Here is a 20,012-nt window from a genome sequence, read left to right on the forward strand (position 1 = left end):
AAGACAGGAAGTAAAGAGAGGGTTGATGGGTCAGCAGCTCCCATCTGCTGTCCACACTTCCAAAAAAATGCCAAAAATGTGGAGAATGTGCAGGAAAGAGCAGACCCAAGGCACCAGCTCAGCTCTTCCAAAGAAGGCTGAGCTGTCTTGCTGGTGGTGCAAATGCCCTGGGAAGGGAATGGTGCCAGGTAGCAAAACTCACTGCTGGGTGGCAAAGGCACAACAGAAGAAGCTGGAAGAACTCAGTCTGCAGCAGTGAGGATGAGCAGCCCCCAGCAAAGGGTGGCAGCCCTGATGGTAGAGCTGGTTTGGTCCAAGGCAACCCCCAGGCCCAGCACAGGGATGAGACCTCACTGCTGTTGCTGAAGATGTGCAGGGTTAGTTTCTCCTCGCCAGGTCTGTTGGAGGGAACCCCTGTGGGAGGTGTGGCAGATGTTGCACCTCCTGGAGCTCAGAGGCACAGCCAGCTCCAGGCAGGCAAAAGCAATGTGTGGGATTTAAAAAGACCTTTTATTATTTCACTTTTTTTGCCCTTCTTGCAAGCAGAAATGAAGTTAATCTCTTTGGAAATCTCCTGCTAAAGGAAAGGTCATCTGAGAACTCAGTCAGACCTGAGGCCGCATCTGGAAACTTGTGTCCAGCTCTGGGCCACTCAGCTCAAGAAGGACCTCAGGGAAGTGCTTGAGAGAGTCCAGCACAGAGCCACAGAGCTGCTGCAGGCAGTGGAAGATCTTCCTCCTGAGGAGAGCCTGAGGGAGCTGAGGGCTCTGGAGCTTGGAGAGGAGGAGCCTGAGGGTGAGCTCCTTGCTGTTGCTAAAGCTGTGCAGGGTGATGCCCAGAGGCTGGAGCCAGGCTCTGCTGGGGGATGCCCAATGCCAGCACCGGGGCAGTGGTGGAAGCTGAGGCAGGCAGCCAGTACCAGAACAAGAGGACACAGGCTCAGGCTGCGCCAGGGGAGGTTTAGGTTGGATGTTAGGAAGAAGTTCTACACAGAGAGAGTGATTGCCCATTGGAATGTGCTGCCCGGGGAGGTGGTGGAGTCACCATCACTGGAGGTGTTCAGGAGGAGACTTGATGGGGTGCTTGGTGCCATGGGTTAGTTGTTTAGGTGGTGTTGGATTGGTTGATGGGTTGGATCTTGAAGGTCTCTTCCAACCTGGTTTATTCTATGTGATTCTATGTAAGTGCCATGGAAACAGGAGGAAGGATTTTTCCCCTGTGAGGTGCCAGAGCCCTGGAGCAGGCTGCCCAGGGGGGTTGTGGAGTCTCCCTCTCTGGAGGTATTCAACCCCCACCTGGCTGTGCTCCTGTGTGACCTGCCCTGGGTGATGCTGCTCTGGCAGGGGGTTGGGCTGGATGAGCTTTGGAGGTCCCTTCCAGCCCCTGGCACTCTGTGATTCTGTGAGACTCAGGGAGGAACAGCCAAAGCTGGAGCTCAGTGGGGAGCCCACAGAGCTGCACTGCTGGCAGCTTACAACCCTCCTCAGCAGCACAGGGAGGACTAACACTGCTGACACTGGTGTGTAGCTGCTGCTGCCAGGAGCCACCCCTCACACAGTTTTCACCTTTCACAGTAATTTTTGTTCCTGTAGGGGAAGCTCTGGAGCCTCACAAGCATCTTTATGCACTCACTTCAGTGCACCTCTCACTTCTCACACTGCAGGCCACCCCCCACCCACACACTGGCTAACCCCTTGGCTTTCCCAGAGGGTTGCATGGCCAGGTGCTGAGCACTGATCAGCAAGCAGGGAGGTGTGTAGGACCAGCAGAAATAGATCCTCTGCACCCAGCCCTGTGTCTTGCCAGACCCTGTGCCATTAATGAGGTTCTGCAGGGCTAGCAGGGGGGTGGCCACAGGAGTGGCTTGCAGCAATCCCAAGGGCAGCAGCCACAGAGATGTGAGCAAAAGTGTGTGCAGTGTTTGGATCTGAGAGGCAGCTGCCCAACAGACCTGTGAAGAGACAGCAGAACCCCAGAATGTATCTGGATGGAAGAGAGCTCCCAGCTCAGCCAGTCCAACCTCCACCCAGTACTGCAGGCTCAGCACCAAACCATGTCCCTAAGCCCCAGGGCCACAGCTGCTGGAACACCCCCAGGGATGGGGACTGCAGCACTGCCCTGGGCAGCCTCTGCCAATGGCTGAGATCCCTTCCAGGGCAGAAACATTTCCTGAGCTCCAGCCTGAGCCTCCCCTGGGGCAGCTTGGAGCCATTGCCTCTGCTCCTGTCCCTTGGCACCAAGGAGCAGAGGCTGTCCCCTCCTCACTGCAACCTCCCTTCAGGGAGCTGCAGAGAGCAAGGAGCTCTCCCTCAGCCTCCTCTTCTCCAGCCTCAACACCCCCAGCTCCCTCAGCCCTCCTCTAGCCCAGGGGCTCCAGACCCTTCTCCAGCCTGGCTGCCCTGCTCTGGACAGGCTCCAGCCCCTCAGTGTCCTTCCTGCAGGGAGGGCCCAGAGCTGAGCACAGCACTCGAGGTGTGGCCTCCCCAGTGCTGAGCACAGGGGATGGTCACCTCCTGTCCCTGCTGCCCACCCTGCTTCTGACCCAAGCCAGGCTGCCAGTGGCTCTCTTGGCCCCCTGGGCACTGCTGGCTCCTGGTCAGTGGCTGCCAACCAACACCCCCAGGTCCCTCTGCAGGTTGCAGCTTTCCAGCCACACATCCCCAGGCCTGTAGCTCCCCATGGTGAGGAAGAAACAGAGGGGTCTGAAGTCAGCTTAGGCTGGGAAGGGTTGGACTCGATGGTCTTGAAGGTCTTTTCTGAGCTGGTGGGCCCTGCTTGCAGCCAGGCTGAGAGTCTCCTTGGCTCAGGGCACTTCTGCCTCCTTCTCTGCTTTCTTTTTCATGCACCTTCACTCAGAACTTGCCTTACCCTTTGTTTTCCCACTCCTCCCAGCCTTCAGCTCCCCTTCTTACCCCTGGCCTGTTATTTCTCCACCGCTAAAGCACAGCTCCAGCCCTGGCAGGATCACCACAGACCAGCACACCCCAGGTCAGTGGGGTGCTGGCCCTGCCCCCCCCCAGGAGCAGGATGGGGTCACCTCCCAGTGCTTGCAGCAGCACCACTGGGGACCCCACACTGCCCTGGCTGGGGGTGCCCTGCAGTTTGTCCTGCCAGGGAGGGTGGCAGAGGCAGTGCTGCCCACGCTGCTCCCACAGAGCTGCTCATTCCTTCATCCCCTTCAGCCAGCCTCACCGAGGAGCATCTTCCCTGGCCAGACAGCCCATGTTATGGCTAAGGCAGAAGGCCACAGGGTGGTCGGTTTGTGTGGAGTTTGCAATTATTCAGCTGTTTTAATGAGGAGAAAGGCCTTGAGGCAATGATGTCAGAGATAAGGAAGTGTGGAAAGCAGCAGATGGGTGACCTTGCCACTCTCCTGTTGCTTTCTCCTTTGTTCTGTGTGCTGCAGCTCTTCAAGGTTTTAATATGGGCAAGGGGTGAGGGGAAGGTGAGATGCAGGTTTCAGAGGGACTCAGGCTCTGTGAGCCACTCATGGTAACTGAGATCCAGCAGCTGCTGGGCTGTTGGCACCTTGGCCTGCAGCCCTTCCCACTTCCCATCAGCACACTGGGATAAAAGCTCTCAATGTTCAGCACAGAACATTTCCCAGAATCAAGTATCAGTTGGTGGACACTGAGAATCTTTTCCACACAGAGCAGCAGCCCCAGGCACAGGAACACAGCTGACTGAAACCTTCTGGTGGCCTTCCAGGATCTGCAGGGGGCTCCAAGAAAGCTGGGGAGGGACTTAGGGTGTCAGGGAGTGATAGGACTGGGGGGGATGGATCCAAGCTAGAGGAGGGCAGATTGAGATTGGATGTGAGGAAGAAATTGTTCCCCATGAGGGTAGTGAGAGCCTGGCCCAGGGAGGTGGTGGAAGCCTCCTGCCTGGAGGTGTTTGCAGCCAGGCTGGATGTGGCTGTGATCAGCCTGCTGTGGTGTGAGGTGTCCCTGCCCATGGCAGGGGGTTGGGACTGGCTGAGCCTTGAGGTGCCTTCCATCCCTGACAGCTCTGTGATTTCCCCTTGGTGTGTTTGTGTCCATTGGCCTACCAGAGAGAGCTGCCCTGGGAGAGCTGGAGACAGCACATGGGCATGGACACCTAAACCAAACCCCAATGGTCCCACAGGCACCTGAGTCCAAAGGCTGGCTGCTCCACTTCCCTGCCCAGGTGCCACTATGCCCTTCAGACACCTGGCACATACCTGGCTCCTTCAGCCATGGCCAAGCTGAGCTGCAGAACACCTAACCCCTATGGCTCTCTGTGCCAAGCTGCCCTCCCAGCTGTCTTGCCAGCAGCATCTTCTCTGCTCAGCTCTCTGGAGGTGGGGCTGCTGCTGTCTCATGCCCCTTCAAATCTGCCTCACAACTCTTCAAGCACAGCAGAAAAATACCTTTTGGATGCCTAACTGGTTGGATAAGACAGAGCAAGGAGCAGCTGGGGGTAGCTCATAGTCAGAAAGGGGAGAGAGGCAGAGAGGGACACAGGGCTGCTGCTGCCCAGGTTGTTTAGCCTGGAGAAGGCTGAGGAGAGATCTTATTGCTGTCCACAGCTACCTGAAAGGAGGTTGGAGGGAGGCTGGTTGGTCTCTTCTCCCAGGTAACTAACCATAGGACAAGAGGAAATGGCCTGGAATTGTGCCAGGGGAGGGTTAGGTTGGAGATACTTCCCCTCTTCCTCCCATTGAAAAGTCTTGCTGAACACTATTCAGTGTCATGGGGGTTGATCTCAGTTTACATCTAGATTTGGTTTCTCGGTTTCAGGAGCTATTTTGGCCTTCCAGGATCTGAAGGGGGCCTACAGGAAGGCTGGGGAGGGACTGCTCAGGATCTCAGGCAGTGCTAGGACTAGGGGGAATGGAATGAAGCTGGAGGTGGGGAGATTGAGGCTGGAGGGGAGGAGGAAGTTCTTCCCCAGGAGAGTGGTGAAGCCCTGGAATGGGTTGTGCAGGGAGGTGGTTGGGGCCCTGTCCCTGGAGGTGTTTAAGCCCAGGCTGGATGAGGCTCTGGGCAGCCTGATCTAGTGTGGGGTGTCCCTGCCCATGGCAGGGGGCTTGGAACTGGATGATCCTTGTGGTCCCTTCCAACCCTGAATGAAACTATGAAACTATGAAACTATCTTTGGGACACCTGGGAATGACAAAAAGGGAGGAGCAGAGAAAAAAGTTAGCATTTGATCAGATTCTTTTAACCTCACTGCAGTCTTCCTGGAGAAGAGGAGGCTCAGGGGAGGCCTCATTGCTCTCTACAACTACCTGAAGGGAGGTTGTAGCCAGGTGGGGGTTGGGCTCTTCTCTCAGGCAACCAGCAGCAGAGCAAGAGGACACAGTCTCAAGCTGTGCCAGGGGAGGTTTAGGCTGGAGGTGAGGAGAAAGTTCTTCACTGAGAGAGTTGTTGGCCATTGGGATGTGCTGCCCAGGGAGATGGTGGAGTCCCCATCCCTGGAGGTGTTCAAGCAGGGATTGGATGTGGCACTTGGTGCCATGGTTTAGTCCTGAGGTCTGTGGTGCCAGGTTGGACCTGGTGATCTTTGAGGTCTCTTCCAACCTTGGTGACACTGTGACACTGTGATAGCAGCTGTAAGACAGAGGCAGCAGTCTTCACAGAGTGAATGATTCATCACACAGACTTTTCCAACCCTAGTGGTTGTGTGATCCCATGGGAGCACAGCCTGCAGCTGTGAGCCTGGCAGAGAGAGGTGCTGGGGGGGACCAGAGCTCAAAAGTAAAACAGATAAAAGGGGAAAAGAAACATTGTGCTGACAACCTAGAGGCATTGCTTGGCAAAACTCAGTGGGGAAGGGTGCAAGGATTTGGCATGAGTAAGGAGCTGGACAGGCACCAGGGGGTAACAGCTTTGGCTCTGGATTGTGCTCCTAGCAGCAGCAAACCCAAAGCCATGAAAGCAAACGTGGAGCTGGAAGGGACAAGGAGCACCATGGCCTGTAACCGAGCAACCACTCTCTTGTGCAGTGCAGCTGTGGGGTGCTGCTGCTCTTGGAGGGTCTGGGGGGATGCACTCCAGGAGAGATGGAGCCCTTTGGAGAGAGCCCAGAGGGAGCAGAGCTCTGGGAAATGTGGCCTGCATGAGAGGCCTGAAGAATTGGGCAGCTTGGGTCAAGAGAGAGGCAGCTGGTGGGACTGCAGTGACATCCCTGGGTACTTAAACCAGCTGATGAATGGAGAGGGGAACAAATCTGCTCCCCTGTTCATAATGGACAGGGCAAAAACTTTTCCAATGGCTAGAAAGGTCCTTGAGAGTAGTGTAAGAACAGCTTTCACAGTACAGCATGCTTACAGTTGGTCACTTCTTAGGCAGAGAGCTGCTTTTGAAGATCTCTTCCAACCCCTCTGTCCACTTCTGGGCTCCAGGCAGTGATTCCCCACCACATGCACAGGGGCAGCCACCCTTACCTGCCCTGCTCCAAATCACAGACTCAGCCAGGCTGGAAGAGACCTCCAAGATCATCAAGTCCAACTGATCACCCAACCCTATCTAACCAACCAGACCATGGCACCAAGTGCCTCACCCAGGCTCGTCTTAAACCTCCAGGGACATCAACCCCACCACCTCCCTGGGCAGCACATCCTGAGGCCAAGCTCTCTCTCTGGGAAGAACTTGCTAAGATCAAGACTAAACCTCCCCTGGCACAGCTTGAGACTGTGTCCTCTTGTTCTGGTGCTGCTTGCCTGGGAGAAGAGACCAACCCCCACCTGGCTACAACCTCCCTTCAGGGAGTTGTAGAGGGCAATGAGGTCTCCCCTGAGCCTCCTCTTCTCCAGGCTAAGCAACCCCAGCTCCCTCAGCCTCTCCTCACAGGGCTGTGCTCCAGACCCCTCCCCAGCTTTGTTACCCTCATAATAAGTGTCCTCCCCACCAGCCTTCAGGCAGGGTCCTCTGGAAATGACCTCCCTTTGCACAGAGGCACAGCAGAGCCATTTGTGCAGAGCTGAGGATCAGGCTTGCCTGGCCTGAGCTTTGGAGGGCTGCTCAGAGCGGTGTGGATTGGGCAAGGCTCTCACAGCTCTGCTCCCTGAGGTGGGTGGCCAGCTGCAGCCCCTGGGGCGCCCACAGGGCAGACAGGGCTAATTGAAGAGTACTTAGAGCATCTGTGTTACCCCTGGAAGTGCTTCCCCAGGGAGTTTCTCTGCCTGCCTTGGCTCTGTGTGATCAGGAGCTGGATAAGCAATCTAGGTGCACTGGCTCTGAGGATCCCCCACACCCCCAGAGCCCCGCTGGGGAAAGGCTGCGTTTCAGCAGAGGTTTCCCAGGGTAGTTAATGACATTGTCAACGTTCCTCTAAGTGAGAGGTAGACCCTTGGGCTGTGAGAGGGAAACTAGACAGTGGAAAGCATCAGCCTGATGTGAGGCAGCACCCCATTGCCTGCAGCTGCAAGTGCCCACAGCAGGCCAGGCCCTGCTGCAAGCATTTCACCTGCCATGTCTGTGGGCAGCATCCCAGGCAAGCTGTGCCAGCTCCCAGAGGCTGCCCCTGCCTGGGAGGGGGCTGGCACCGTGCCCCCAGCTGTGATGCAGCCAGAGAGACAAAGCAGAGGGAAAGGAGCAACTCTCAAGGCTATTATCATAGAATCCTGGAATGGTTTGGGTTAGAAGGGACCTCAAAGCTCATCCAGCTCCAACTCCCCTGCCATGGGCAGGGACACCTCCCACCAGCACAGCTTGCTCAAGGCCTCATCCAGCCTGGCCTTGAACACCTCCAGGGAGGAGGCAGCCACAGCCTCCCTGGGCAGCCTGTGCCAGAGTCTCACCACCCTCACTGCAAAGAATTTCTTCCTCATCTCCACTCTCAAACTCTCCTCTCCCAACTCAAAGCCATTGTCCCTTGCCCTGTCACCCCCAGCCCTTATGAGAAGTCCCTCCCCAGCTCTCCTGGATCCCTTCAGGTTACTGGAGGAGTGCCCTAAGCTCTCCCTGGAGCCTTCTCTTCTCCAGGCTGAACAGCCCCAACTCTCCCAGCCTGTCCCCAGGGTTCTCCAGCCCTCTGATGAACCTGCTCCAACAGCTCCAGGTCCTTCTTGTGCTGGGGGCACCAGAACAGGACACAGGGCTGCAGGTGGGGTCTCAGCAGGGCAGAATCCCCTCCTTCATCCTGGGGACAGGCACGTGATACTCTGCTTGTGCCCATCCTCACCTGGCTGCAGTGCTCTTGGCAGTGCTCTGGGATGAGTTGCTGCACTCAGACCACCTGCAGCAATGCTGCCCCCAGCCAGTGGCCCTGTTCCAGCTTTCTTCCACTTTCCTCCCTTGGCTTCCCTAGGAACCCCTCCTGCTGTACCCCAAAAGGTACCCCAGAGCCCAGGGCCAGCTGAATGAAGCCATGCTGCAGGGCAGGGTGCAGGACAGGGGTGAACATGGGCTGCAGAGCTGGGCACTCCCCACAGTGCCCCCATGCACCCCATTGTAATCCTTATCAGGCCCACGCACACTTTTTGCTCGAGGTGGCAGAATGCCCAGGGGCTGCCAGGCTGCCAACCTTCTGGCTAAAAATACCATCCAAGGACGTTCCAGCCTGGCTCCAGCAGAGGAAAGAAAGAGTGAGAGTATTCTGCTTGCAGTGGGCATGCTGTGGGCTAAGGCAGGGGAAGGGAGAAAGGGAGGCAGAGTGAGGTGGGAGGCAGAGAGTGGTGGAAGGCAGAGTGAGGTGGGAGGCAGGCTGGGGAGCTGCCATGGCAAGGCAAAGCCAGGCTGAGCCCAAGGCAGATGCTGGCCATCCTGGGGGTGATGAGCAATGCCTCTGGGGCCTTTCCTCTCCCTTCCTCATGCTAGAGGAAAAGTTTGTTCCTGCCTTGCCACCACCGTGGCACTGGAAGAGAGATCACCAAGCTGGCTGTCACCCAGGCAGGGACCTGGCATGAGGGAGAAGGGGTCTGGGCTGAGGGCAGGAGACAGCCTGAGTCCAGGGAGCCTGGAGAAGGTAAGGACCAAGGTGGTCTGGCATGGAAATAGAGAATGCTGAAAGGAAAACCCTGGGACAGCACACACAGCAGTGGGAGAAGTGTGGAAGCACAGGGAGGGTGATGCTGACCAGGTGGCAGGGAAAAGAGGGAAGGGAAGGAGAAAAAGAGGACAGATCCCAAAGGTTGGTAACACACTCAGCAGGAAATTCCTCTGGCCTGCTCCCCTGGCAGGTGGGAAGCCAGCAGCTTGGAGACCCCCATGGAGATCCCCATTTCGATGGAGGTATGCCTGGGGAGCCCTGCCTGCTGCCAGGCTCCACATTTCATTCCCTGGCCTTGGTGGGAGGTTGTCCATGGCACTTCCCAGCCTTCACCAAAGCTGACCCCCAGGACCCCAGCTGCCTGTGGTCTATGAATGGAGCAAATGGAAGGAGCAGCTCTGGGGGTGGATGAGGAAGGGCTTCAGGCTGCTGAGAGCCAGGACTGACTAACACATTTTGCTTCTCTTCTTGTGCCTCTGTGTTTAAGCAGCAGGAGAACTGCAGAGCCTTCACTGGCACTGCCTGTACCTCCCTCTGGCCTTGCAGATAACCAGGAACCCAAACTTGCTGTTCCCAGTGGTGCTTTCCAAGCTCCTGCTAGATTTCAGGCTGGAAGAGACCCTCAGAGGTCATCCAGTCCAACTCCCCTGCACTCAGCAGGGATGTTTCAACTAGAGCAGGGTGCTCAGAGCCTCCTCCAGCCCTGACCTTGAATGTTTGCAGAGAAAACCTTCGAGGCAACCTGGGCCAGTGTCTCGCCACCTTTAGAGTAAAAAATGTCTCCCTTCTCTCTGATCTGAATCTCCCTCTTTTAGCTTAAACCCAACACCTCTTGTCCCTGTCTGTGCTGAGGACTCCAGAGCTGCCCCAGCACAGCAGAGGGGCAGAATCCCCTCCCTGCCCCTGCTCATCACCAGTCCCAGCCTATACACTGAGCCACTGACCACTTCCCTCTGGATGTCACCACCCAACACATCCAACCCACATCTCTCTGATTTAGGGAGCAGGAGGCTGTGGGGAACAGTGTCAGACGCCTCCAGGCAGAGGACACCCAGAGCTCTCCCCTTGTCCACTGCCACAGTCACTCCATCACAGCAGCCCCCAGGCAGGCCTGGCAGGACTTGCCCTTGGTGAGGCCATGCTGGCTGCCTCCAATCCCCTCCCTGTCCTGCAAGAGCCCTCTCAGAGCTGCTAGGAGGATCTGTGCCATGCTCTTCCCAGGCACAGAGGTGAGGCTGCCGGGTCAGTGACCCCAGCCTCCTCTCTACCCTTTTCACCAATGGCTGCAGTGTTTCCCTTTCCCAGTCACCAGGCACTGCTGCCTGCCAGGACTTCCCAGAGGCCATGGAGGGAGGCCTGGCAGCTCCAGCAGCCAGCTCCCTCAGCACTCTGGGATGCTTTGGAGGACCTCAGGTCCCATACACCTGTGCATGTTCAAGTTCCTCAGCTGGAGCTTCCTTTCCTCTTACAAAAGGAGAAACCTCTTTTGGGGGGTTGTTCCCCCCAGCTCTGTCCCTTCTGGCCTGCTATGCCCCACACTTGTGATGCTGCAGAGGAAGCAGATGGTGCTCTGCCCACAGCAGTTGTCACACAGTTCAATTTATTGGGCTCTTAGGTAAAAGACTCTCCAGCACCTTCCACAAGCTGCCTGAGGCTTCCAGATGACAGCAGAGCAAAACCATTACAGAATCAGAGCATTGTCAGGGCTGGAAGGGACCTCAAGGCTCAGCCAGTCCCAACCCCCTGCCATGGGCAGGGACACCTCACACCACAGCAGGTTGCTCACAGCCACATCCAGCCTGGCTGCAAACATCTCCAGGCAGGAGGCTTCCACCACCTCCCTGGGCAACCTGTGCCAGGCTCTCACCACCCTCATGGGCAACAACTTCTTCCTCACATCCAATCTCAATCTCCCCACTTCTAGTTTTGCTCCATCCCCCCCAGTCCTATCCCTCCCTGACACCCTCAAAAGTCCCTCCCCAGCTTCCTTGTAGCCCCCTGCAGATCCTGGAAGGCCACAATGAGGTCTCCTGGGAACCTTCTCCTCTCCAGCCTGCACAACCCCAACTCTCTCAGGCTGTCTCCAGAGCAGAGCAGCTCCAGCCCTCTGCTCCTCCTCGTGGTCCTTCTCTGGCCACCTTCCAGCCCCTCCAGATCCTTCCTGGCACAGAGGCTCCAGAACTGGCCCCAGAGCTCCAGCTGTGGTCTCAGCAGAGTGGAGCAGAGGGGCAGAATCCCCTCCCTGGCCCTGCTGGCCACACTTCTCTTGCTGCAGCCCAGGCTCCGACTGCTGGGTCACAATGTGTCCACAACCAGGAGGCATCAGATCAACTTGAAATTCCTGCTTCTTGAGTTAGTGCCGCAGAAAACCAAACCCAACCCAACCCAACCCAAGTGGACAGCAATACAGAGAATAAAAGCCAAGATGGAATATCAAAATACTGTTTGAAATGTTCACTGATCCAGGGGCTAAGGAAAAAACCAACTAGAGTTGGTGTTTGGTTTAGTGGGCAGCTTAGTGCCCTGGAGAGCCCTTCATAAGCAGGAACATGGATTCAATTACTCCTCTCACTGGCCCCCATCTCTCCATGCCTCCTCTCCCTGCCTCTGTCTGTCTTATCTAAGAGGCCTGCAAGCTCCTCAGGCCAGGCACTGTTCACAGTATCACAGAATCACCAAGGTTGGAAGAGACCTCAAAGATCATCAAGTCCAGCCTGGCACCACAGACCTCATGACTAAACCATGGCACCAAGTGCCACATCCAATCCCCTCTGGAACACCTCCAGGGATGGGGACTCCACCACCTCCCTGGGCAGCACATCCCAATGACCAATGACTCTCTCAGTGAAGAACTTTCTCCTCACCTCGACCCTAAAACTCCCCTGGCACAGCTTGAGACTGTGTCCTCTTGTTCTGGTGCTGCTTGCCTGGGAGAAGAGACCAACCCCCACCTGGCTACAACCACCTTTCAGGTAGTTGTAGAGGGCAATGAGGTCTCCCCTGAGCCTCCTCTTCTCCAGGCTAAGCAACCCCAGCTCCCTCAGCCTCTCCTCACAGGGCTGTGCTCAAGGCCTCTCCCCAGCTCTGTTGCCCTTCTCTGGACACCTTCAAGTCTCTCAATGTCCTTCCTAACCTGAGGGGCCCAGAATTGGACACAGGACTCAAGGTGTGGCCTAACCAATGGGGTATAGTGGCAGAGTACAGAGTACTGCTTTTGCAGTGAGGCTGTTCTGGTTGCTCCACACTCCCAGCAGGAGCAGCAGCAGCAAACCAAACCTTTGGGCACACTCTGTGCTGGCAAATTCTGCTGCCCACTGCAGTGCCAGAGCAGAGACTTTGTGCTGCACCAGAGCCCAGGCTGCTCTCTGTGCTCCACTTGCAGTGCACTGCTTGGCTCCAGAATGCAGGAGAAGCACAGGGCTTACAAAGACATGGGAGAGAGTCTCCCATCTCCCCCCTGCAGCCAGGCACATTCCACCTCTCACAGCAGGCAGGGGTTTAGAGTGGGCAGAATTGTGGGGAGAGTGGTGGATGGGGCAAGGAGGAGCAGAGCAGAAGCAAATCAGGTCACAAAGAGGAAAGATAAGAAGCTGTGGCAGATAATCCAGTGGGGAGGGGAGGAAATGGATAAGCTGGAGAGATGTGGAAAATAGACTCAACAGCCTGTGTGGTACTTGGCAGATGAAAAACCCAACTGGTCTGAAGGGTTAGAGAGCCACAGCCTTGCAGGTTCTGAAGCCAGCCAGATGTGGCACTGGCAGTGAGAGAGTTGGGGCTGTTCAGTCTGGAGAAGAGAAGGCTCCAAAGAGACCTTCTTGTGGCCTTCCAGTATCTGAGGGAGACTACAAGAAAGCTGGGGAGGGACTTTTGAGGGTGTCAGGGAGTGATAGGACTGGGGAGGATGGAGCAAAAGTAGAAGTGGAGAGATTGAGATTGGATGTTAGGAAGAAGTTCTTCCCCATGAGGCTGGTGAGAGACTGGCACAGACATCACAGCTTCTCCTAAGCTAATAACAATTTCCATGTCCATGTGCCTTTTGTCCATGTCCAAGTCTCACCAGCAGTGCCCTCACTTAGGTAGGAGGATATCAGATTGGATGTGAGGAAGAAGTTGCTCCCCATGAGGGTGGTGAGAGCCTGACACAGGTTGCCCAGGGAGGTGGTGGAAGCCTCCTGCCTGGAGGTGTTTGCAGCCAGGCTGGATGTGGCTGTGAGCAACCTGCTGTGGTGTGAGGTGTCCCTGCCCATGGCAGGGGGTTGGGACTGGCTGAGCCTTGAGGTCCCTTCCAGCCCTGACAATTCTATGATTCTAGTGTCAGAAACCACTTCAGCCTCGCAGGAAATGCTGAAAGGAGGCTGCTGTTTGCTAGAGCATGAGGGACAAGGGCATGGAGGACACAGCAGGGAAAGGGCTGTGGGTGAGGTGCACATGGGACAGGAGCAAAGCTCCTATTGTCCATTAGCCATTACTGCAGCTTTCAGCCGTACAGGAGTGCCAGCAGCAGGCTGCAGCAAATGCCCAGGCTGCTGCCATGCAAGGAGAGGAGCTGTCAGGAGTCTGAGTCCTGCTGTTGTGTTAAATCACCCAGATGAAAACCCAAACTCCTGCCCAAGCACTCTAGGCCCTTTCCCACCTTCCCTTCCTGCCTGCGCCTGCTCGGGCACAGGGCTGCCAGCTGAGTGCCATGGCACAGGCAGAGGATGTCAGCCAGGGGTGGGTGATCCTGGAGAGCTGCCTGAGGCACTGAGAATATCTGACCTCATCATCAGGGCTTTAGGGAACAAGCAGCACAAGGGTTGTTGTGGGGCTAAAAAGTCCAACAGGGCTTTCCTGCTTCTGTACATGGATGTGCTGGGATGTAGTACCTGACAGCATCAGAGATTCACAGAATGCTTTAGGCTGGAAGGGACCTCAAAGCTCATCCAGTTCCACCCCCCTGCCATGGGCAGGGACACCTCCCACCAGCACAGCCTGGCCTTGAACACCTTCAGCGAGCATCCACAGCCTCCCTGGGCAGCCTGTGCCAGTGTCTCACCACCCTCACTGCAAAGAATTTCTTCCTCATCTCCACTCTCAATCTCCCCTCTCCCAGCTCAAAGCCATTGCCCCTTGTCCTGGCATTCCCAGCCCTTGTCAAAAGTCCCTCTTCAACTCTCTTCTATCCCCCTTCAAGTACTGGAAGGCCCCTATTCTCCCATCCTGTCCCCACAGGGGAGGTTCTGCAGCCCTCTGATCTTTTCATGGTCTCCTCTGGAGCCTCTCCAGCAGCTCCAGGTCCTTCTTGTGCTGAGGCCCCAGAGCTGGAGGCAGTGCTGCAGGTGGGGTCTGAGCAGAGCAGAGGGGCAGAATCCCCTCCCTGGCCCAGCTGCTGACACTGCTTTGGATGCAGCCCAGGGCATGGTTGGCTTCCAGGCTGTGTGACAAAGCCCATGGGAATCTTTGGTTTCATTTCTGCTGGAATCCAGGCTGGAGCACCCACCCCAGCCAGCCTGGGCAGGGTCTGACCGAGCTTATGGCCTTCAGGAGTCCGTCTCCTTACTCCTGCTCACGTTCCCTCCCTTCCTTGCCAGCCCTGGCTCTGAAGCCGCCTGCTGTGGGAAGCTGAAGGATCCTGAGCCGGGGTGCCAGGGGTGGGAGGAATTCACACCCAGCAGGAACTGGTTAACGACAGCCTTCACATTTTCCCTGGCGGCGGCGTCCCAGGGCCGGTGAATTACCAATTCCCCGGGCGCTGCTCTGCGTGAATGGCAGCGCTGAGAGCGGCGCGGAGGCGAGCGGGAGCCCCACACACAGCCCCGCGGGTTATCGTGTGCCCGGCGGCGGCAGCGAGGAGGGCCGGGAGCGAACAATGCGGCCGGAGCGCCGCGGGGTTTATCGTGCTGCCATCAGAGCCAGCCTGGCCTCTCGTTCTTCCGCCCGGCCCCGTCGGAGCGGCCCCGCTGTGCGGCACCAGGCAGCGCGGCAGCCCGCGCCCGGCTCCCTCTGTTTGTGGGGCTTGCTGACATAAGGTGGGGTTGAGCTTATTGTGGTGTGGGAGGTTTCCTGCCGGCCGCTGATAGCTGCCAGCCCCGGCACCCTTGCAAGGTTGCCTTTGTCCTGCAGGCACCCAGCTCTGCGCTGCTCGCTGCCGGCTGCAGCCCGGCCCTCACCCCTGTGCCCACTGGTGCCCCCCTGCGAGCTGGGGGTGCTGAGAGCCCTGCAGCAGGCAGAGCTGGGAGGCTTGGGTGATGATGAGGAGATGAGGAAATACTTGTTTGCTGCAAGAGTGGTCAGGGATTGGCAGAGGCTGCCCAGGGAGGGGATGGAGTCCCCATCCCTGGAGGTGCTCAAGAAACCTGTGGCCATCAGGGTCAGGCTCGATGGGGGACCTGATCTAGTGAGGATGTCCCTGCTGACTGCAGGGGGGGTTGGACTGGATGATCTTTGGAGGTCCCTTCCGTCCCAAACTGTTCTATGATTCTATGACACAGCACTGTGGGACACAGTTTAATGGCCATGGTGGTGGTAGGTTGATGGTTGGACTCGATGAGCTTGGAGGCCTTTTCCAACCAAACAATTCTATGATCAACCTATGACCAATTTTTTCCCCCAGGAGAACAGGAGGAGGCTGAGGAAGGGTCTGTGTGGGGCAGCCCCAGGCAGTGAGCTCACATTCCTGTGCACCAGAAGTATTCAACTGCCTGCTGGAGCCTGGCACCGTTTGTACCAGCTGAGGTGTGCCAGGCCAGCAGCACTCAGATCACACTGCCTGCCTGTCCCAGTGGCAGCAAGGGTGGTGGCAGGGGGGATGGAGGCAGGGTGGAAGGTGGCAGGGGGGATGGTGGCGGGGGGATGGTGGCAGAGGGGATGGAGGCAGGGGGGATGGAGGCAGGGGGGATGGAGGCAGGGTGGATGGTGGCAGGGGGGACGGAGGCAGGGGGGATGGAGGCAGGGTGGATGGTGGCAGTGTGGATGGTGGCAGGGTGGATGGTGGTGGGGGGGATGGAGGCAGGGTGGATGGTGGCAGGGGGGACGGAGGCAGGGGGGATGGAGGCAGGGTGGATGGTGGCAGGGGGGATGGAGGCAGGGGGGATGGTGGCAGGGGGGATGGAGGCAGGGGGGATGGAGGCAGTGTGGGTGGAGGCAGGGGGGATGGAGGCAGGGGGATGGGGGCAGGGTGGATGGGGGCAGGGTGGATGGAGGCAGGGTGGATGGTGGCAGTGTGGGTGGAGGCAGGGGGGATGGTGGCAGGGGGGACGGAGGCAGGGGGGATGGAGGCAGGGTGGATGGTGGCAGTGTGGATGGTGGCAGGGTGGATGGTGGTGGGGGGGATGGAGGCAGGGGGGATGGTGGCAGTGTGGGTGGAGGCAGGGGGGATGGTGGCAGGGGGGATGGAGGCAGTGTGGATGGTGGCAGGGGGGATGGTGGCAGGGGGGATGGAGGCAGGGGGGATGGTGGCAGGGGGGATGGTGGCAGGGTGGATGGTGGCAGAGGGGATGGAGGCAGGGTGGATGGTGACAGGGTGGATGGAGGCAGGGGGGATGGTGGCAGGGGGGATGGAGGCAGGGTGGATGGTGGCAGGGTGGATGGTGGCAGGGGGGATGGAGGCAGGGGGGATGGTGGCAGAGGGGATGGAGGCAGGGTGGATGGTGACAGGGTGGATGGTGGCAGGGGGGATGGAGGCAGGGGGGATGGAGGCAGGGGGATGGGGGCAGGGTGGATGGAGGCAGGGGGGATGGAGGCAGGGGGGATGGTGGCAGGGTGGGTGGAGGCAGGGTGGATGGTGGCAGTGTGGGTGGAGGCAGGGGGGATGGTGGCAGGGGGGATGGAGGCAGGGGGGATGGTGGCAGAGGGGATGGAGGCAGGGTGGATGGTGACAGGGTGGATGGTGGCAGGGGGGATGGAGGCAGGGTGGATGGTGGCAGGGGGGATGGTGGCAGGGGGGATGGAGGCAGGGTGGATGGTGGCAGGGGGGATGGTGGCAGAGGGGATGGAGGCAGGGTGGATGGTGACAGGGTGGATGGTGGCAGGGGGGATGGAGGCAGGGTGGATGGTGGCAGGGGGGATGGTGGCAGGGGGGATGGAGGCAGGGCAGATGGTGGCGGGGGGATGGTGGGAGTGTGGATGGAGGCAGGGGGGATGGTGGGAGTGTGGATGGTGTCAGGGTGGATGGTGGCAGGGGGGATGGAGGCAGGGTGACAGCCCCCTGCTAGCAGGAGCCTGCTGCCCCAGCAGTCAGCGTGGTGGTGTGGGCCGGATCATGAAGACCTGACTGTGTGTGTGGCACTGGGGAGCAGGAATGCAGCACAGGAGTTTGCATCCAGAGGTGACACAAGAGGAGGTGTGGACAGCCAGGAGGAGAAGGATGAAGTGCGGGGAGGAGGAGAGGGAGCACAGGCAGAAGAAGGTTTGAGCACCAGATCAGGGGTGTGTGCAGCAGCAGGCAGAGAGGAATGCTCTGGGGAGATGATGGAGCAGCAAAGGGGAGACAACCAGCACATGGAGTGATACCAAGATGTGGAGTGATACCAACACATGGAGTGATACCAACAGTTGGAGTGATACCAACACGTGGAGTGATAACAACCCATGGAGTGATACCAACCCATGAGGTGATACCAACACGTGGAGTGATAACAACCCATGGAGTGATACCAACAGTTGGAGTGATACCAACACGTGGAGTGATACCAACCCATGAGGTGATACCAACACATGGAGTGATACCAGCACATGGAGTGATACCAACTCATGAGGTGATACCAACACATGGAGTGATACCAACACATGGAGTGATACCAACAGTTGGAGTGATACCAACACGTAGAGTGATACCAACTCATGAGGTGATACCAACTCATGGAGAGATACCAGCACATGGAGTGATACCAACCCATGGAGTGATAACAACACGTGAGGTGATACCAACACATGAGGTGATACCAGCACTTGAGATGATACCAGCACATGGAGTGATGCCAACTCATGAGGTGATACCAGCACATGAGGTGATACCAGCACATGGAGTGATGCCAACACATGAGGTGATACCAGCACATGAGGTGATACCAGCACATGGAGTGATACCAACACATGAGGTGATACCAGCACATGCAGTGATACCAGCACATGAGGTGATACCAGCACATGCAGTGATACCAGCACATGGAGTGATACCAACACATGAGGTGATACCAGCACATGCAGTGATACCAGCACATGCAGTGATACCAGCACATGAGGTGATCCCAACACATGAGGTGATACCAACACATGCAGTGATACCAGCACATGCAGTGATACCAGCACATGAGGTGATCCCAACACATGAGGTGATACCAGCACATGCAGTGATACCAACACATGCAGTGATACCAACACATGAGGTGATCCCAACACATGAGGTGATACCAACACATGCAGTGATACCAGCACATGCAGTGATACCAGCACATGAGGTGATCCCAACACATGAGGTGATACCAGCACATTCAGTGATACCAACACATGCAGTGATACCAGCACATGAGGTGATACCAGCACATTCAGTGATACCAGCACATGAGGTGATCCCATCACATTCAGCCCCACAACAGTTTCCCTGAAGCCAAGGCTGTCATCCAGGCCACGCTGCCTCCCCGCTGCAGGATCACCATGTGGCAGGCACCTGAGGGATGATTAAATCTCTGTGAGTGACTGCAGTGCTGCAGGGCTGTTCCCTGCCCCTGCAGCCTCCAGCCCAGTGCAGCTCACAGCCTTGGAGCAGCTTTCAGTGCAGACTGGTGACAGCAAACACCTGAGCCGTGCTCGTGCCGGGGCACACCACTGGGATGTGCCACACAGGCACAGTGACACAGAGCAGCTACACAGCCACAGAATGGTAGTGGTTGGAAGGGGCCTCTGCAGGCCACTGAGCCCAACCCTCCTGCCAAGGCAGGGTCACCTACAGACGGTCACACAGGAACATGTCCAGGCAGGGTTTGAATGTCTCCAGAGCAGGACACTCTTTCACCTCCCTGGACAGTCTGCTGCAGGGCTCCAGCACTCTTGGATTAAAGAAGTTCCTCCTCATATTTGCAAGGAACTTCTTATGCTCAAGTTTCTACCCTGTCACAGGGCACCACTGAATGCAGCCTGGTCCCATCCTCCTGACACCCACCCCTGAAGTATTGAGCAGCACTGATGAGACCTCCCTCAGTCTGGTCTTTCCTTCTCTACATCCTGGCCTCCTTCAGTTTCTTGGTGTAAGCACTGCTGGTGACACCAAATCGTTCCGTGGTAGCACAGAAGCATTGCTCCTTTCCTTGTTTGATCCTTTGCATGGGGTGAGAGCCCAGACTGGGAGCAGCAGGCTCGGAGCAGGCAGAGGGGCAACACAGAGCAGCACAGAGCAGGCAGAGGGGCAGCACAGAGCAGCACAGAGCAGGCAGAGGGGCAGCACAGAGCAGCAGGCTCGGAGCAGGCAGAGGGGCAGCACAGAGCAGCAGGCTCGGAGCAGGCAGAGGGGCAGCACAGAGCAGTAGGCTGGGAGCAGGCAGAGGGGCAGCACAGAGCAGCAGGCTGGGAGCAGGCAGAGGAGCAGCACAGAGCAGCAGGCTGGGAGCAGGCAGAGGGGCAGCACAGAGCAGCAGGTTGGGAGCAGGCAGAGGAGCAGCACAGAGCAGCAGGCTTGGAGCAGGCAGAGGGGCAGCACAGAGCAGCAGGCTCAGAGCAGGCAGAGGGGCAGCACAGAGCAGCAGGCTCAGAGCAGGCAGAGGGGCAGCACAGAGCAGCAGGCTGGGAGCAGGCAGAGGGGCAGCACAGAGCAGCAGGCTGGGAGCAGGCAGAAGGGCAGCACAGAGCAGCAGGCTGGGAGCAGGCAGAGGAGCAGCACAGAGCAGCAGGCTGGGAACAGGCAGAGGGGCAGCACAGAGCAGCACAGAGCAGGCAGAGGAGCAGCACAGAGCAGCACAGAGCAGGCAGAGGAGCAGCAGAGCAGCAGGCTGGGAGCAGGCAGAGGGGCAGCACAGAGCAGCAGGCTGGGAGCAGGCAGAGGGGCAGCACAGAGCAGCAGGCTGGGAGCAGGCAGAGGGGCAGCA

General features: G+C 57.8%; 1 long non-coding RNA gene across 1 annotated transcript in view; it reads left to right on the forward strand.

Moving 5' to 3' along the window:
- Positions 1-15,616, forward strand: part of LOC137455014 (uncharacterized) — a 126,325-nt gene extending 110,709 nt beyond the window's left edge. Inside the window, exon 3 of the long non-coding RNA XR_010990736.1 lies at positions 15,548-15,616. This is a non-coding gene — a long non-coding RNA (uncharacterized lncRNA). The remainder of the gene's footprint in view (positions 1-15,547) is intronic.
- Positions 15,617-20,012: the final 4,396 nt, after the last annotated feature.

Source organism: Melanerpes formicivorus, unplaced genomic scaffold (assembly GCF_026170545.1).
Source record: "Melanerpes formicivorus ecotype bairdi unplaced genomic scaffold, bMelFor1.0.p_v2 SCAF_89, whole genome shotgun sequence".
Lineage (NCBI taxonomy): Eukaryota > Metazoa > Chordata > Aves > Piciformes > Picidae > Melanerpes > Melanerpes formicivorus.